Source organism: Ctenopharyngodon idella, chromosome 23 (assembly GCF_019924925.1).
Source record: "Ctenopharyngodon idella isolate HZGC_01 chromosome 23, HZGC01, whole genome shotgun sequence".
Classification (NCBI taxonomy): Eukaryota; Metazoa; Chordata; class Actinopteri; order Cypriniformes; family Xenocyprididae; genus Ctenopharyngodon; species Ctenopharyngodon idella.
Window position 1 is genome coordinate 22,962,176 of NC_067242.1, and position 15,505 is coordinate 22,977,680.

Here is a 15,505-nt window from a genome sequence, read left to right on the forward strand (position 1 = left end):
CAGTACAGCTCTAGGTCCTGAAGACATAGAAAGACTTGCTGAGAGTTTGCCATCAGTGCAGAGAAATTTTTCTGAGTTTAGGACAGAGTTGTCCAGGAAAATGAAGCTCTATGATATGTCCCTAGCTGAAGTCACCCAGCTAATGTCACAAATCCTGAAAGAGTCAGAGTTCAGTGATTTTGAAAGTGCTGTAAATAATTCTGAGTTTCAGCATTCCAGCAAAGGTGAATTGAGAGAAGGAGTTCTGAGAGTGTTACAGAACCTTGTTGGACCAAAGGTGGACTGGTCAAAGATCACTAGTTGTGTACAGAAGAAGGATGAAACTGTAAGTGAGTACACTGAAAGGTTTTGTCAGTCGGCTGCAGCATACAGTGGAATAGCTGACACTCCAGAGAAGGTGTTAGAGGATAATGGACCACTGGTCCGCATGTGGTTTGATGGGCTCTCATCAGAATACAGAAATGCATTGCCTTTCTTAGACCTCACATGGTCCAATGGAACCCTGCAAAACAACTTAGATCGGTTAGCTATTTGGGAAAGAGACTCCGATGTCAAGACAAGAGTAAAGATTGCAGCAGCATCCTTTAAGGTCAACACAGAGAAACAACAGAAACGTAAATGTCCTAAGAGAGAAGGCAGTTGTCATTACTGTGGTAAACCTGGACACTGGATGAAAGAGTGTAGGAAAAACAAAAAGACATTTAAAGAAATGAACAGCTTTACTCAGCTCCTACTCAGTCTACTTGCTACATTGAAACTGCCCCTCCCCTCTTCTCCAAACACTTGGAGCAACAGCTTGCTGACATGCTAACCATTTGGGCTGTGAGTGCTTAATTTCCCCAGTAATCTACAAGAAAGCTGAAAGACTCATTCTGAACAAAAGAAAGTTGACTGTCACTTCCACCATTTGGGGTACACTGGTTAAGTACACTCACAGCCTTAAATATTATGCTACACTCCATTCACTTATCCATCCTCTGTGGGTTATGATGTCTGCTATGACTGATGTTTCATTGGAAGATGGAGATGTAGCACAGTAAAGTTTACAAATTAACTACAGGGAGAGAATAGGACACACAGACCAGTGAGGAGCCCAGGGAAGAACCGAAGTGCAACAGGCCTCGGGGGCCAACCCTATGGTGAAGACTTCCTCATAGGTTTCCCCCTCTCAGTAGTTTATCCCCACCTTACTGGTCTATAGGCGTCAGAGTTAGACAGAAAAACTATACAATCATCAGAGGTCTAACGTACTAAAGTCTATGCATGAATACTGCTGGTCTGCTGTTTCTTTGTTTTCTTGTGTTGCAGGTATGTGTATATGCCATGACGGCTCATAAGCAGCACCTGGTGTAAAGCATCACCTCAGATATCCATTAACAACCTTCATGAAGACAGAGTCATCTGAGCAACTTGGAGTTGCACAACGACAAAGAATCATCTGAGAAACTTGGGACAAACATGGAAATGCATTGGAAATGGACTCTACAGAGAACAGACTCCACAGCTATTCAGGCGCCATGGACTTTTAGGACTTCCACGCTTATGCTACATGGTTTTCTGTGTCATCATGTAGTTTATACAACAAATTACCACCCTGCGTTGTATATGTGTGTCAACAGTATACTCAAGTTAAAGAACAACACTTATGTAAATGTTGGACATGACATAGAATAAGATGTATGTGCCTGTATCTGTTACAAGTTACATGACTGAAAGATGGGACTTATGTTAACAAACATAGGTTAAAGAAGGGATTTAAGAAGGTTTAAATTTGTATTATGTGAGAGTTATTAGAACTCTCAAAGGGGGGACTGTGGGATTACAAATTTAAGAATCTGTTTAAGATCTGCTGATCCTACATCCTGACATAACCTCACATGAAATACTAAGGTGAAGTATATTGTATTTAACATTTTGAGGTAAAGATAATGACAATTTAAGGAGATCAAGGCAGGCAGCCCAGGTGTCTGTAACATTAACCTTTTGTCTTCATGCACCTCCTAACCATTTGGCAGGACAAGCTCAAGATACAGCGGTGCCTTTGTCTCTATGATAATGTAAAGGTATGGGCGATACTGTCAGACTGAGTGGATTAGCACCTATGCATTTGAATGACACCGTTATGCTGATTAGATCATTGCTGGGAAATGTAGGGAATGGGCTGATTCCTGCACTGCATTTGCATGGTTTGTTTAGATTGTCTCCACCTCTACTCTATGTATCCCTCCCCCTTGAATGTATATGAACTACCAAGTACACTGCCTAAGTTGGACTTGGATGACTACAGCGACGCACAGCGCGTTTCTCAATAAAGAGTAACTTCTGCTTGAAAGATATCCCAACGTCTCCTGGTCTCTGCTTCAATGAGGAAAAAGTTTCCTACAGTCCCCACTCAAGGGCAGTGTTGGTAGACCAGTCGATATTGGGGTTGTGCCGAAGAAGCCAGGGATAACCCAGGATTACAGGAAATGCAGAAGCCTGGATGAGATGGAAAGAGATCTCCTCTTGATGTTGAAGAATGGAGAGACATACTGGGAGCGTTTGATGAATGATTTCTCCATGGCCCAGAGGTCACCTATCCAGGACAGTAACAACCAGGGGAGACGAAAGTGACTTGGAGGGAAGGCTTAGTTTCTTGGCTAAGGAAATGTCCATAAAATTTCCAGCCACACCGGAATCCACCCAAGCCTGCAGAGAATGTCTTTCATTGCCCCAGGAGAGTGTGACTGGAAGGAGTAGGCCCCTGTTGTTTAGGGGGGAGATTTGGGTATCTCCCGTCACAGACATCCCCTGTCTGCACGGGACAAAGTTTTTCCCGAAAGCTCAGGACAGGAGACTCTGAAATGTCCAGACTGGGCACAGTAAAGGCAGCAGATCTCTTTCATGCGCTGATCACATTCAGCAGGTGACAGCTGCAAGCCTTGCTAAGCCTCCTCTCATTAGAGAAAGTTATCTTACCCTGCTCCCCAGGGTGCCGCTAGGACAGCATTTGCGAGTTGTAGGCTCTCTGTGAGCCTCCTTGCAAGATGTATTTATTATTTATTATTTATTAAGCACATTTCAATACAACCGAAGTTGTCCAAAGTGCTGTACTTTAAAATAGACAAAGTACAAGGCCCAAATAATACAAAACATGCAAAACATAAAACACATACACATCTAGGAGTTAATCACCCGAAGATTTAAAAGCCATAGTAAGTAGATGAGCTTTTAGCAAGGATTTAAAACTAGAAATTGTCTGAGCAGATCTAATAGAAAGGGGCAGTGAGTACCATAACTTCGGAGCAGCTACTGAGAAAGCCCAATCTCCTCGTAGTTTTAGTTTAGATCTGGGAACCACTAAAAGAAGCTGGTCAGTAGATCTCAGGGGCCTAACAGAGGAATATCGGTTCACTACAGTCTCCAGATACTTTGGTGCCAGCCCATTCAGAGATTTAAAAACAAACAATAAAAGTTTATATTCAATTCGAAAATGGACCGGCAACCATTTAAGGGAAAATAGAATAGGAGTGATATGGTCATGCTTTCGGGTGCCTATTAGCAATCTCGCAGCCGAATTTTGAACTATCTGTAGGTGCGACAGGTCTTTCTGGCTAACTCCTAAGTAAAGAGAATTACAATAGTCTAAACGTGAGAACACAAGAGCATGAATAACTATTTCTAAATCTCTAAAAGAAAGAAAAGGCTTCATCTTCGCAACAAGTCTCAAGTTGAAAAAACAAGATTTGACCACAGAGTTAATTTGTTTGTCAAATTTAAATTCTGGGTCAAATAGTACTCCTAAATTTTTCACCACTGGTTTATTATATTTAGCCAACAGTCCAAGAATAGAATTTATGGTACCCTGCTTTCCATCTGAGCCAAAAAACATAATCTCAGTTTTATTTTCATTAAATTTAAAAAAATTTAACGCCATCCAGTCCCTGATGTCTGTTAAGCAATTCAAAAGAGGGGAAATATCAGATCCATTGTCTTTTTTAAGTGGCAGATAAATCTGCGTGTCATCAGCGTACCAATAAAACGAGACACCATGCTTCCTAAATATAGCTCCTAAAGGGAGCAAATACATAGAAAACAAAAGGGGGGCAAGAATGGACCCTTGTGGGACTCCGCACTTTAGTGGAGCTGAAGTTGACATACATTCGCCTAACTTCACAGCAAAGCTCCTGTCAGCTAAATATGACTTAAACCATTTAAGAGCTATCCCACAAATTCCAACATGGTTTTCCAACCGGGAAACCATAATATTATGATCGACCGTATCGAATGCTACGCTCAGGCCCAATAACATTAAGATCGATGAGGCTCCAGTATCAGCGTTTAATAATATATCATTTTGAACCCTCAAAAGGGCTGATTCCGTATTGTGTTTTGCCCTAAAACCTGATTGAAAGACTTCAAAAACTGAATTTTTTTTCTAAAAATGATTGTAGTTGAGTAAAAACTATTTTCTCCAAGACCTTAGAAAGAAAAGGCAATTTTGAAATAGGTCTGAAATTGCCTAGGTCTGTGGGGTCCAAACCAATTCTCTTTAATACTGGCTGCACTATGGCATGTTTAAAATTAGCCGGCACCACTCCTGTCATCAAACAATTATTTATTAAATTTAAAATACTGGGACCCACTGCTTTAAAAACTTGTTTCAGGAACCATGCTGGCATAGAGTCTTGGGGACAAGTAGAAGGTTTCATATGTTTGATAATCCTTGCCAAATCAGACATAGAAACTGGCTCAAACTGATGAAAAACAGTTGAGCATGAAGACATAAGGGCTGGTTGATCGTAATCTAACAACTGAATGGATGATCTAATATCAGCAACTCTATAAAATCTAATATCTATAAAAAACTTTCGGAACATATCGCATAATTGTGCAGAGACTTCAAGGCCAGCTGACGCAGGTGGATTTATTGCTGTATTTAGCGTACTGAATAAAACTCTTGGATTACCATGATTTTTCTGGATAAAATCAGAAAAATACTTAATCCTTTCGGCCTTAACTAATTTCTGATAGTCAAATAAAAGCCCTTTAAAAGTTTCAAATGACACTTGAAGTTTATCTCGCTTCCATTTCCGCTCTGCCTGTCTGCCTAGACGGCGCAGAGCACGCGTCGACTCATTAAGCCAAGGTTCGGATTTCCTTTTAAAACATCTGGTCTGAAGTGGAGCAATCTGGTCTAAAATATGAGTACATGTCAAAGTAAAGGAAGAGAGTAATTCATCCCCACCCATATTCACATGTAAGCTCTCATTGTCCAAGTTCAACCCCACCATTTCATTAAACATAGAGCAGAAGTCGTCAACAATATAATGTCTTTGGGCATAGAGCGTAGCTAGATCTCCTCTCGATTTAGAGAGTCATCATGTTAAGGCCTCCGCTCCTAAATCTCGGCTAGGTAGTTTGTGAAGTTGTTGGGCACTCTTTGAGCCTCTTTAGCTACCGTGAGCATCGTTAGGCCTCCTCTCACTGGAGAGTTATCTTACTGAGGCTCCACTCCCCAGCGCTCTGCTAGGATAGCAGTTGCAAGTTGTAGGCTCTCTGTGAGCCTCCTTGCAAGATGTCCTGAGCGTGGGGCATTGTTGGGTCTCCTCTCAGTTTATAGAGTCATCATACTGAAGCCTTCGCTCCTAGAGCTGGGTTAGGCAGTAGGGTAGTATGCTACGTTGTTAGGCTCTCTGGGAGCCTGCTTGGCTACTGACTTTAGTGTGGAGTGTTGCTAGGCCGCCTTTCATGATGAGAGTTGCTGTATTGAGGCCTCCATTCTACAGAGCTTTGCGGGCCAGTTAGGCTGAGTTGCTAGTTCCTTTCTGAGCTTTTTTGGTACTGCCCTTGGGTTAGAGCAGCGGTTCCCAAACTTTTTTTCCTGCGCACCCCCTTCTATGTCCCAACCGGGTTGGCACACCCCCAATCCCCACTTCAAAAAAAAAATGCAACAAAGCTTTGTTTTATCGCCATATAAAGACTGTTTAATCATGCGCAAATAACCAGAACACGCATGACAATAACAACATCAACAAAGTTTCCTTCCTTCCTCTTCGGTTTCCTCCGGCGAATCTTCTGACTCCCGCTCATTTTCTTTCTCTATTCTCTCCGTCTCTGTTGCCTCCAAATCCTCACTCTCTCTTGGTCCCTCTCCTCCTTCGTGACTAACAACTTTATCATAAGACGTCCCACTTGACAGTTTCCCTGATTTCAGCCAGTTAAGCATATTTATAATATATATATGGAATGAATGAAGCGAGTTGGCACGCATATAGCCTAGCCTGCAGTGCATAAAAGAAGAGCAGTGCGTAGAAGAAGACAGTAGCTGTCTTCTTCTATCAAAAACTAATAAATTATAGTTTTTTATTTAAAATAAAAGCGATTACAAAGGAAATGTTTACTGTTCATGTTTTTTTATTGTATGGAAAAATCCCACTTAAAAAAACAGACCGCCATTACATTTTTCCTCTCGCGCACCCCCTGGTGGCAGCTCGCGTTCCCCTGGGGGTGCGCGTACCACACTTTGGGAATCCCTGGGTTAGAGCATTGCTAGGCCTCTTGTTTGAGGCCTCCACTCTTCAGTGCTGTCTGAACAGAAGTTCTGATTGTTAGGCTCTCTGTGAGCCTCCTTGGATGCTGGCCTGAATATGAATCTCATTAGGCTTCCTCTTTTTAGAGTCATCCTGTTGAGGCCTCCATTCTTGAGAACCTCCGGTCATAGGCAGCCGTCTGCCAATGTCAAGTTCACTGTCGTGTTTAGACTCAAGCTTCCCCATAGCAACCCCTAGGGGATGCAGAGTCTCGTTCCCTATTCTCAGGGAACCATGGTTACATGGTTACATTCTTCATTCATTGTCAATGTAATTAACAACTGTAATTAAGTTTAATTAGCTCATTTGTAAAGATTTTTTAGTTAACTTATTAACCATAAACAGTTCTCACTTTAGATTAGTTCATGGAACATCTGAAAATGTCATTAATTAAACCAACCTTTATTGAACGTTATTTGCATTAGTATTAAAGGGTTAGTTCACCCAAAAATGAAAATTCTGTCATCATTCACTCACCCTCATGTGGATCCAAACCTGTATAAGTTTCTTCTGTTGAACTAAAATAAAATATTTTAAAGGTTAATACCTTTACTTTTTTTCTTCTTAAGATTCCTTGCTACTACCATTTTTTTTAATTACCTGCCTCAGTTATTGTTTTTAGATTTATCTGCCGATATTGCTGTTTTCTGGTTTAGACCCTTGACTTACTGGTTTTGTTTCTGATCATCCCTTATTAAATCTTTTATCATGGATCCTCACCTCTGTCTATTTTGTCATAGTGTTAGCACGTTTAATAACTGTTTTTTCTTTTTCTGAGTTTGGAATAAAATTGAATGCTAGAAACAATGAACAATCATTCTGCAATAAGACAGTTTTGCTCTTATATAAAGTTGTGAAGAAACAGAAGTAGCGACAGATCTTTTCTTCTGCATTGTGACATAATTCAATGTGAAACAAAAACGTAGGGCAGGCATTTGGTTCTATCTATTAATTGTTAAGTGGATGGAGGCAGATCAGCTGAATGTTTACCAAATGAGAAGTCCGGCATATGTCACCAGAGGGAAGTCTATCTTTTCATTGGAAGATTGAGTTATGACATTTTGATTAGCAATTATCAGGTAATAAAATAAAATAAAATAAAATAAGTGCGCATTGATGAATTTTTCTTTATTAAGATCAATGTTTTTATTGTGAAATATATGTGAAAAACATTATAAATCATATTTTAGAATAGATATAAATACACTGGTTAAAGACACTCTAAAGTATCTGCACATGGTCACCCTCAATTTACGTCATAATTGGAATCATGAGAACCTAGTTTTTGTAACAGTAGACTGAAAGTGTCAGGAGTTTGTGGTTTCTTCATTCAGAGGGACACAACCAAAATGGTGGATGGTTTATCTCCTAGTCTAGTTTAGTCTTTCATGATATGATGAATAATATTACATATATCATTATATAGTTTTTTGAAGCCTGAACAAGAAGGTATGTGCTTTGCTAATTTCATTTCTTTTGACTTGATATGTTATTCCTTTGGCCTAGTTTCATTCTTTATATGTAATTTTATTATAATATAATGTTATCATAATATTACAAAATGTCAGTCCTATCTTTTGATTCTTTAAAATCTTTCTTCTGTGTTTGAGATCAGCTAAACATCATGAGACTTGAGAATATAAGGGTGAAGGACATTTTTGCAGTGATTAAATTATTAAAGTAATTTTTAAGAACACAGAATTATTTGTTGTAGTACACGGTCAGACACTAATCTAACTGTAGATACTGTTTTGTTTGTATTTATTATCATGCAGTCTATCCGTCCCTCCCTGATGCTGCACTATAGTGCTCTGCACACTAGACCATCTAACTTTCTTTACCTCACAGATTTAGAAAAGCATGTTAACTGCTTCACTGCTTCAGGAGGAAACACTGTTTTCAGGATGATATTAGGTAAGTGTCAATGTCAATGTCAACTTTATTTATATAACACCATTAAAAACAACAATTGTTGACCAAGGTGCTATACAATATGTCCACAAATAAAACCATATACAACATAACAGATTACACATAAAAAGGACCAGAAACTGCACAAATCTGTTATGATTAAAATTACTTCTTACCCTTCATTTTCCATATCTCTTTATCTAATTAACATTCTGTACTTTATGTTACTTAAAGTTTGTATTCTGTAAATACTGTAAATGCCCGATCATGCCAATAAAGTTTTGACTTTATGACTGTATTTCTGTAGCCTATTTCTGACTACAGTAGCTTAAATGAGCATCTGTTTTCACTTGTAGCCCCTCGTGCCTGTGACAGCATTCGAATGAAGTTCAAAAAATGTGTTACTATTAATAGTTAATATATTGCTATGGTCGTGCAGGTTGTTTACACATTTAACTCGTGGCCATGAGAAATAGATGTTGTTCCCTCAACATAACTATTAACTATGTTATATGTTAAAAGAATATTTTGTTTATTATTTTTATATAACCTATGAAAGCTTTATTTATGATTTTATTTTATTTCTGTAGGAATTTTACAGGAAGTTCATTTACGGGAATTTATATACAGTGGGTATGGAAAGTATTCAGACCCCCTTAAATTTTTCACTCTTTGTTATATTGCAGCCATTTGCTAAAATCATTTAAGTTAATTTTTTTCCTCATTAATGTACACACAGCACCCCATATTGACAGAAAAACACAGAATTGTTGACATTTTTGCAGATTTATTAAAAAAGAAAAACTGAAATATCACATGGTCCTAAGTATTCAGACCCTTTGCTCAGTATTTAGTAGAAGCACCCTTTTGATCTAATACAGCCATGAGTCTTTTTGGGAAAGATGCAACAAGTTTTTCACACCTGGATTTGGGGATCCTCTGCCATTTCTCCTTGCAGATCCTCTCCAGTTCTGTCAGGTTGGATGGTAAACGTTGGTGGACAGCCATTTTTAGGTCTCTCCAGAGATGCTCAATTGGGTTTAAGTCAGGGCTCTGGCTGGGCCATTCAAGAACAGTCACAGAGTTGTTGTGAAACCACTCCTTCATTATTTTAGCTGTGTGCTTAGGGTCATTGTCTTGTTGGAAGGTAAACCTTCGGCCCAGTCTGAGGTCCTGAGCACTCTGGAGAAGATTTTCGTCCAGGATATCCCTGTACTTGGCCGCATTCATCTTTCCCTCGATTGCAACCAGTCGTCCTGTCCCTGCAGCTGAAAAACACCCCCACAGCATGCTGCTGCCACCACCATGCTTCACTGTTGGGACTGTATTGGACAGGTGATGAGCAGTGCCTGGTTTTCTCCACACATACCGCTTAGAATTAAGGCCAAAAAGTTCTATCTTGGTCTCATCAGACCAGAGAATCTTATTTTTCACCATCTTGGAGTCCTCCATGCGGGCTTTCATGTGTCTTGCACTGAGGAGAGGCTTCTGTCGGGCCACTCTGCCATAAAGCCCCGAATGGTGGAGGGCTGCAGTGATGGTTGACTTTCTACAACTTTCTCCCATCTCCCGACTGCATCTCTGGAGCTCAGCCACAGTGATCTTTGGGTTCTTCTTTACCTCTCTCACCAAGGCTCTTCTCCCCCGATAGCTCAGTTTGGCCGGATGGCCAGCTCTAGGAAGGGTTCTGGTCGTCCCAAATGTCTTCCATTTAAGGATTATGGAGGCCACTGTGCTCTTAGGAACCTTAAGTGCAGCAGAAATTTTTTTGTAACCTTGGCCAGATCTGTGCCTTGCCACAATTCTGTCTCTGAGCTCTTCAGGCAGTTCCTTTGACCTCATGATTTTCATTTGCTCTGACATGCACTGTGAGCTGTAAGGTCTTATATAAACAGGTGTGTGGCTTTCCTAATCAAGTCCAATCAGTATAATCAAACACAGCTGGACTCAAATGAAGGTGTAGAACCATCTCAAGCATGATCAGAAGAAATGGACAGCACCTGAGTTAAATATATGAGTGTCACAGCAAAGGGTCTGAATACTTAGGACCATGTGATATTTCAGTTTTATGTATTATGGCATGCCATTCAGGAAATTATTGTATTTATAATATGAAGTTTAAGTATATGGAATGAAAGTCTGAATATTTCAAATGAAAATTTGAATATATGGCATGAAAGTCTGATATGGAATGAACTATATATATAGGTTAGCTAATAATCATTCCTTAATTCCACCCTTATTTTTCATTCTTAATTAAAAATAAATATTATTATAGTCTTATCCATTTCTGATAATTCCAGGCTGCTATGGTCGTGCAGGTCGTTCCCTCAACATATAATCTCGAGGCCACGGCTTTACATCGCGTGGCCACGACATAAGGATGTTGTTACCTCGACTTATTATCACGTTAACACGAGTTTATATGTCGTGGCCACAACTAAATTAAATGAACCGAACATGTCCCCTCCCGGTCACCGTATAAAATAAATATCTTATAAAATATCTAATAAATATCTAAAGCTCTGCTTTAAAATTGTGTAGAGTAGACAATTCTAATAAAAACAGGCTGTTCCAGTTTCATTGCAGAAACGACAAAAGCACAATCACATATTAATTTCAGCCTAGCCGGAGGAACATTTAGCAGTCTCTGGTTAGATGAACTTAGACCCTTACTGGATTGTAATATGTCAGAAAGGTATCCAGGAGTCCGTTCAAGGATTTAAAGACCAATAGCAACACTTTAAAATCAATTAGCGAACTGGAAGCCAGTGCAAAGAAATTAAAACCGGAGTAATGTGCTCTTGTTTCTGCACACCAGTTGGTAGGCCTATTAGATGCATGACTACTGTTTAATGCATGACATCTTAACCCTTGCTTCATATGTTTATGATATCTTTAGAGTTTGCCATGCTGTTTTTTCTCACGGACGTAACAGCAAAGTTTGGGACCACCCCAAATCTTAAACAGATCGTCATCGGACGGTGTTATGAATATGTAACCTTGGTTAATCCCAACCCCAGGTAAGATGTATAAGCATTTTGCACACTAATATTGCTTATGTAAAATATCTAAATAATAATACTTCGTTACAGTACTTGAGTATTTTTTCTGTCAACTTTTACTTTTATTCCGATACATTTTCCCAAAACATTTTCGTTACTTAGCCTACTACAAAATAAGGTCGGAAGAACACAGACTGCAAGCAAACAAACAAGTGCTCGCACAACCGCAGTTGATTTCATTTTCCGGGTTGCGTCCATTGCTGGAGCGGCTGAGAAGAGTGCGCTGTCATTATACAGTAGGCCTACGAGAGCGGCCTCTAGAGGCGAAATAAAAACTATCACTGATGCCTCATAGAGTTTGTTTTGACACGTGACGTGAGGCTGCGCGCTGCACAGAGCCGTGGTCTGTTGCGCAAAACCGGGGCCTGTACCATGAAGCCGGATTAGCTGGCTAGCCAGTTAAGTTTCAGATTAGTTTGTGCCAATCCTGGGTTTTAGGTACCATGAAAGTGACTTGGCTTTTAGCGGTGTTTATCACCATAGTAACTTACGCTCCACAGCTAACCTGCTCCGGGGCAGGTTATGTTCTGGGTAAGAGATCTCAAACCGAAATTGGACCAATCAGATGTGAGCAAAGTGACACTGACACATCCAACGCAATAAAGTCCCTCCCCCAGTTTCTCTTCCTCCAAATTAAAGATCACTATATAGTAAAAACAAATATTTAACGATGAAATTGTCTTGCTTTAATGATTTATAGAATTATTTTATGATTTATATATGATTTAAATAGTTATTATATGATCTATATTATTAATCCATTTCACACAAGCAATTTTAGTTTAACAGTTATTATTAAGCATTTATTTTAAATAAATATTAATATATACAGAATGTAGAATCAACAGATAACTCTTTAAAAATGACTACATAACCTTACATGTTTGAGTCTCTATTGCTGTATATAATAAACTATACAAACACTTGACAATTTTCACTTGCTCTGATAGAGCAAGATAATTTCTTTTATTTGTCCTTTTTCATGGACAAGTTTCTTCTTTAGTGTAAATGCGTTTAAATTCTTCATTTTCTTCAGCAAAAGAGTTTTGAATCACGTTGACTCTCTCGCGAGAAGTAAATCACAGTTTCTTTCTGTTGCAAGGCATGTGATTGGCTGTTTGCCACTGATGTCACGCATTCATGTGCACGCGCTCCACAAACTCAGGATCAAAGCCTGAGTTGACAGAGAAAGTTGATGATCAGCATCATGGTACCAACAAAGCCGGATTGGAGTGGTTTGGTTTTGTCAACTTAAAACTAATCCTATCACCCTGAGTTTGTTCAACTACCATCATGGTACAGGCCCCCAGTTTCAGTTGCTACCCAGGTAAGTTCAAGATTAGTTTGAACAAACTCTGTTTTTTCGGGCTTATGAAGGTGGATTGGTTTTTAGCGGGGTTCATTGCTATGGTAACTTATGCTACACGCCTAACCTGCTCCAGAGCAGGTTTTATTCTGAGTTAGAGATCGCAAACCCAAACTCGACCAATCAGCTTTGAGTAAAGTGACATGTATCTGATGCAATAAAGCCACTCCCCCTGTATCTCTCGCTCCAAATTAAAACAGTTTATAGTGAAAAGATTTTAGAGACAAAATTAATATATTAATATATATTAAATAAATTAAAATTATGAATAATTCATGACACATTCATATAATTAGGCCTATTATATTAATTGACAATATTAAACTTTGCTTTTAAATTAAAATAAATATAATACATGCATAATATATAAAGCTTTTAAACAGATTAAGCTTACATGTATTCTTTTGAGCTCTTTGTGAAACTATATTAATTATTTGGTCTGTTTATTTGATTCACATGCATTGATATAGTCATATATTTTTATATATTTTATATATATTCCTGCTTTGTAAATGTGTTTAATTTCATATTTTTCATAACGATCTCTTAATCTTCGGAAGAGACATGAATTGCGCGGCTCTCTCGCGAGAAGTGAATCAAACTGACGTTCTCCTTGTTCCGTGTGAATGGCTGTTTGCCGCACGTGTCACACTTTCAGGTGCACGCGCTTTGCAAACTCTGGATTAAACCTGAGTTGACAGAGAAGGTTTATACCGAGCGTTGTGCAACAGTTGATCCTGATCTAAAGCAGGTTGGATTTGTCAACTCCAAACCTACTCTGAAACTCAGAGTTTGTTCAACTAGCTTCATGCAACAGGCCACGGCACACTTCAAAAACGGATTTAAAACATAGACAACAAAACGGTATGTTATACAGTGTACAGTACAGTACATGTTTTCATATCATTATAAAGTAATTAGTTTGTTGACTAGATGCTGCATTAGTGGAGAACAGTAGTACGTCGAGGCCATCGAGGATGCTAACATTAGTAGTACCTCAAGCGGTTAAAACAATGTGACAAAAACACAAACTGTTTAATGTCACGATTGTTACCATTCATTTGCATTAGTTTATATCCATTTGTTCGCTGTTATGTATCCAGCAAAGTTGCATATTTAAACTGTATCCTCATCATGCCGCGACAGAAACATAACAAATCAGAAATGATTTGATTTCACTTCTTTTTTTATCGGCACTGTAACAAATATTTTGATTAGATAATCATCAAGTGTTCTAAAATAGAGGCAAATATTGTGTGAAAGTATACATATAATAGACCTATGCTATGCCTTTGCGTAAAGATGGCAATTTGTAAGCATGACTGTTTGGATTTATATGAAATGGTACACTGTACAGAGTCCTTTTGTAACATTAATTGAGGTTAATAAAAGTATTGTTCATTGGTAATTTTAACATTTACATTTTAACATTTTAAAGTTGTCTCTTACATTAGTTATAATGCGCTACGAATTAACATGAATGACCAATGTATAATTAATATATTAGTATTTTTTATATTTAAAAATTAATTCAAAGAAACAAAATGTAATAAAGAGAGTTAAAACTGAACACAATCTTGCTGCTCAAACTGTGTATAGAACCATTTTTAATAATATTTTTTTGCTTCTTTTGTATTTTACATTTACTTGTACTTTTACTTTCAATACTTAAGTACGTTTCATTAAAAAAAAACTTTTCATACTTAAGTACAAAAAATATCACATACTTTAAAACTTTTACTGAAGTAATATTCTAAACAGTGACTTTAACTTCTACCAAAGTCATTTTCTGGTAAGATATCTATACTTTTATTCAAGTATGGCTTTCAAGTACTTTATACACCACTGTTTGTAGTAGCCTATTTGCAGAGACAAAGTTCACCTCTGGCATTTGACATCACAAATGTTCATTAGCTAATATTGCATTAAGTCCTTAAAATGTAAATCTGAGAAATGTTGTAATTTTCTCTCTAACAGGTATAATTGTGAGGAGATATGGCAGGAGTTTGAAAAAGCTGTGGTTAGGAGATCACCCTGCGATGTGAGAGTTAAAGATTACCAAAAAATGTTCCGGGCCATCACTCAGATTTTACCATGTGGCAAGGTGATTTCATTCAAGTGTTTTCACATAAGAAACTAAACAACAGTAAAAAAGTTAATTTAAAACATTTATTCAATCTTTAGATTGAGCTTTAAAAACTCACATGGCTAATCTGAATAGTCTTCATGTCACAGTTTGTAATAAACACGGATTTGAAGATGAAGGATCAAAAGTCTTTAATATAATAATCAGACATATGGAATTCCAAAGCTGCCAAAATAATAATAATAATAATAATATATTATTTCCTTATTTTGTATAATTGTATTTTTTTTCTACACTACATTTATATATTTTTTCATTTATATATTTATACATTTATCTATTTCCACTTTTATTTATTTCTACATTTCTTTGTGTGCTGAAGCATTGAGGCCACAGTGACACCTTATGGTGTGACCAAACAAAACGCTGACATGCCTTTGCAAGTCACACAGGGAACGAATGAAGAGATGGACAATATGGCCAAAAATTTTATATCACAGTTTAA

At 38.1% G+C, this 15,505-nt stretch overlaps 1 long non-coding RNA gene across 1 annotated transcript; it reads left to right on the forward strand.

Annotated features, from left to right (window-relative positions):
• The first annotated feature begins 7,872 nt into the window (after window positions 1-7,872).
• LOC127506351 (uncharacterized) lies at window positions 7,873-15,203 on the forward strand. Its single transcript, XR_007927952.1, has 4 exons — window positions 7,873-8,021; window positions 8,421-8,486; window positions 11,386-11,506; window positions 14,892-15,203. It is a non-coding gene; the product is annotated as an uncharacterized LOC127506351 (long non-coding RNA).
• The last annotated feature ends 302 nt before the right edge of the window (window positions 15,204-15,505 follow it).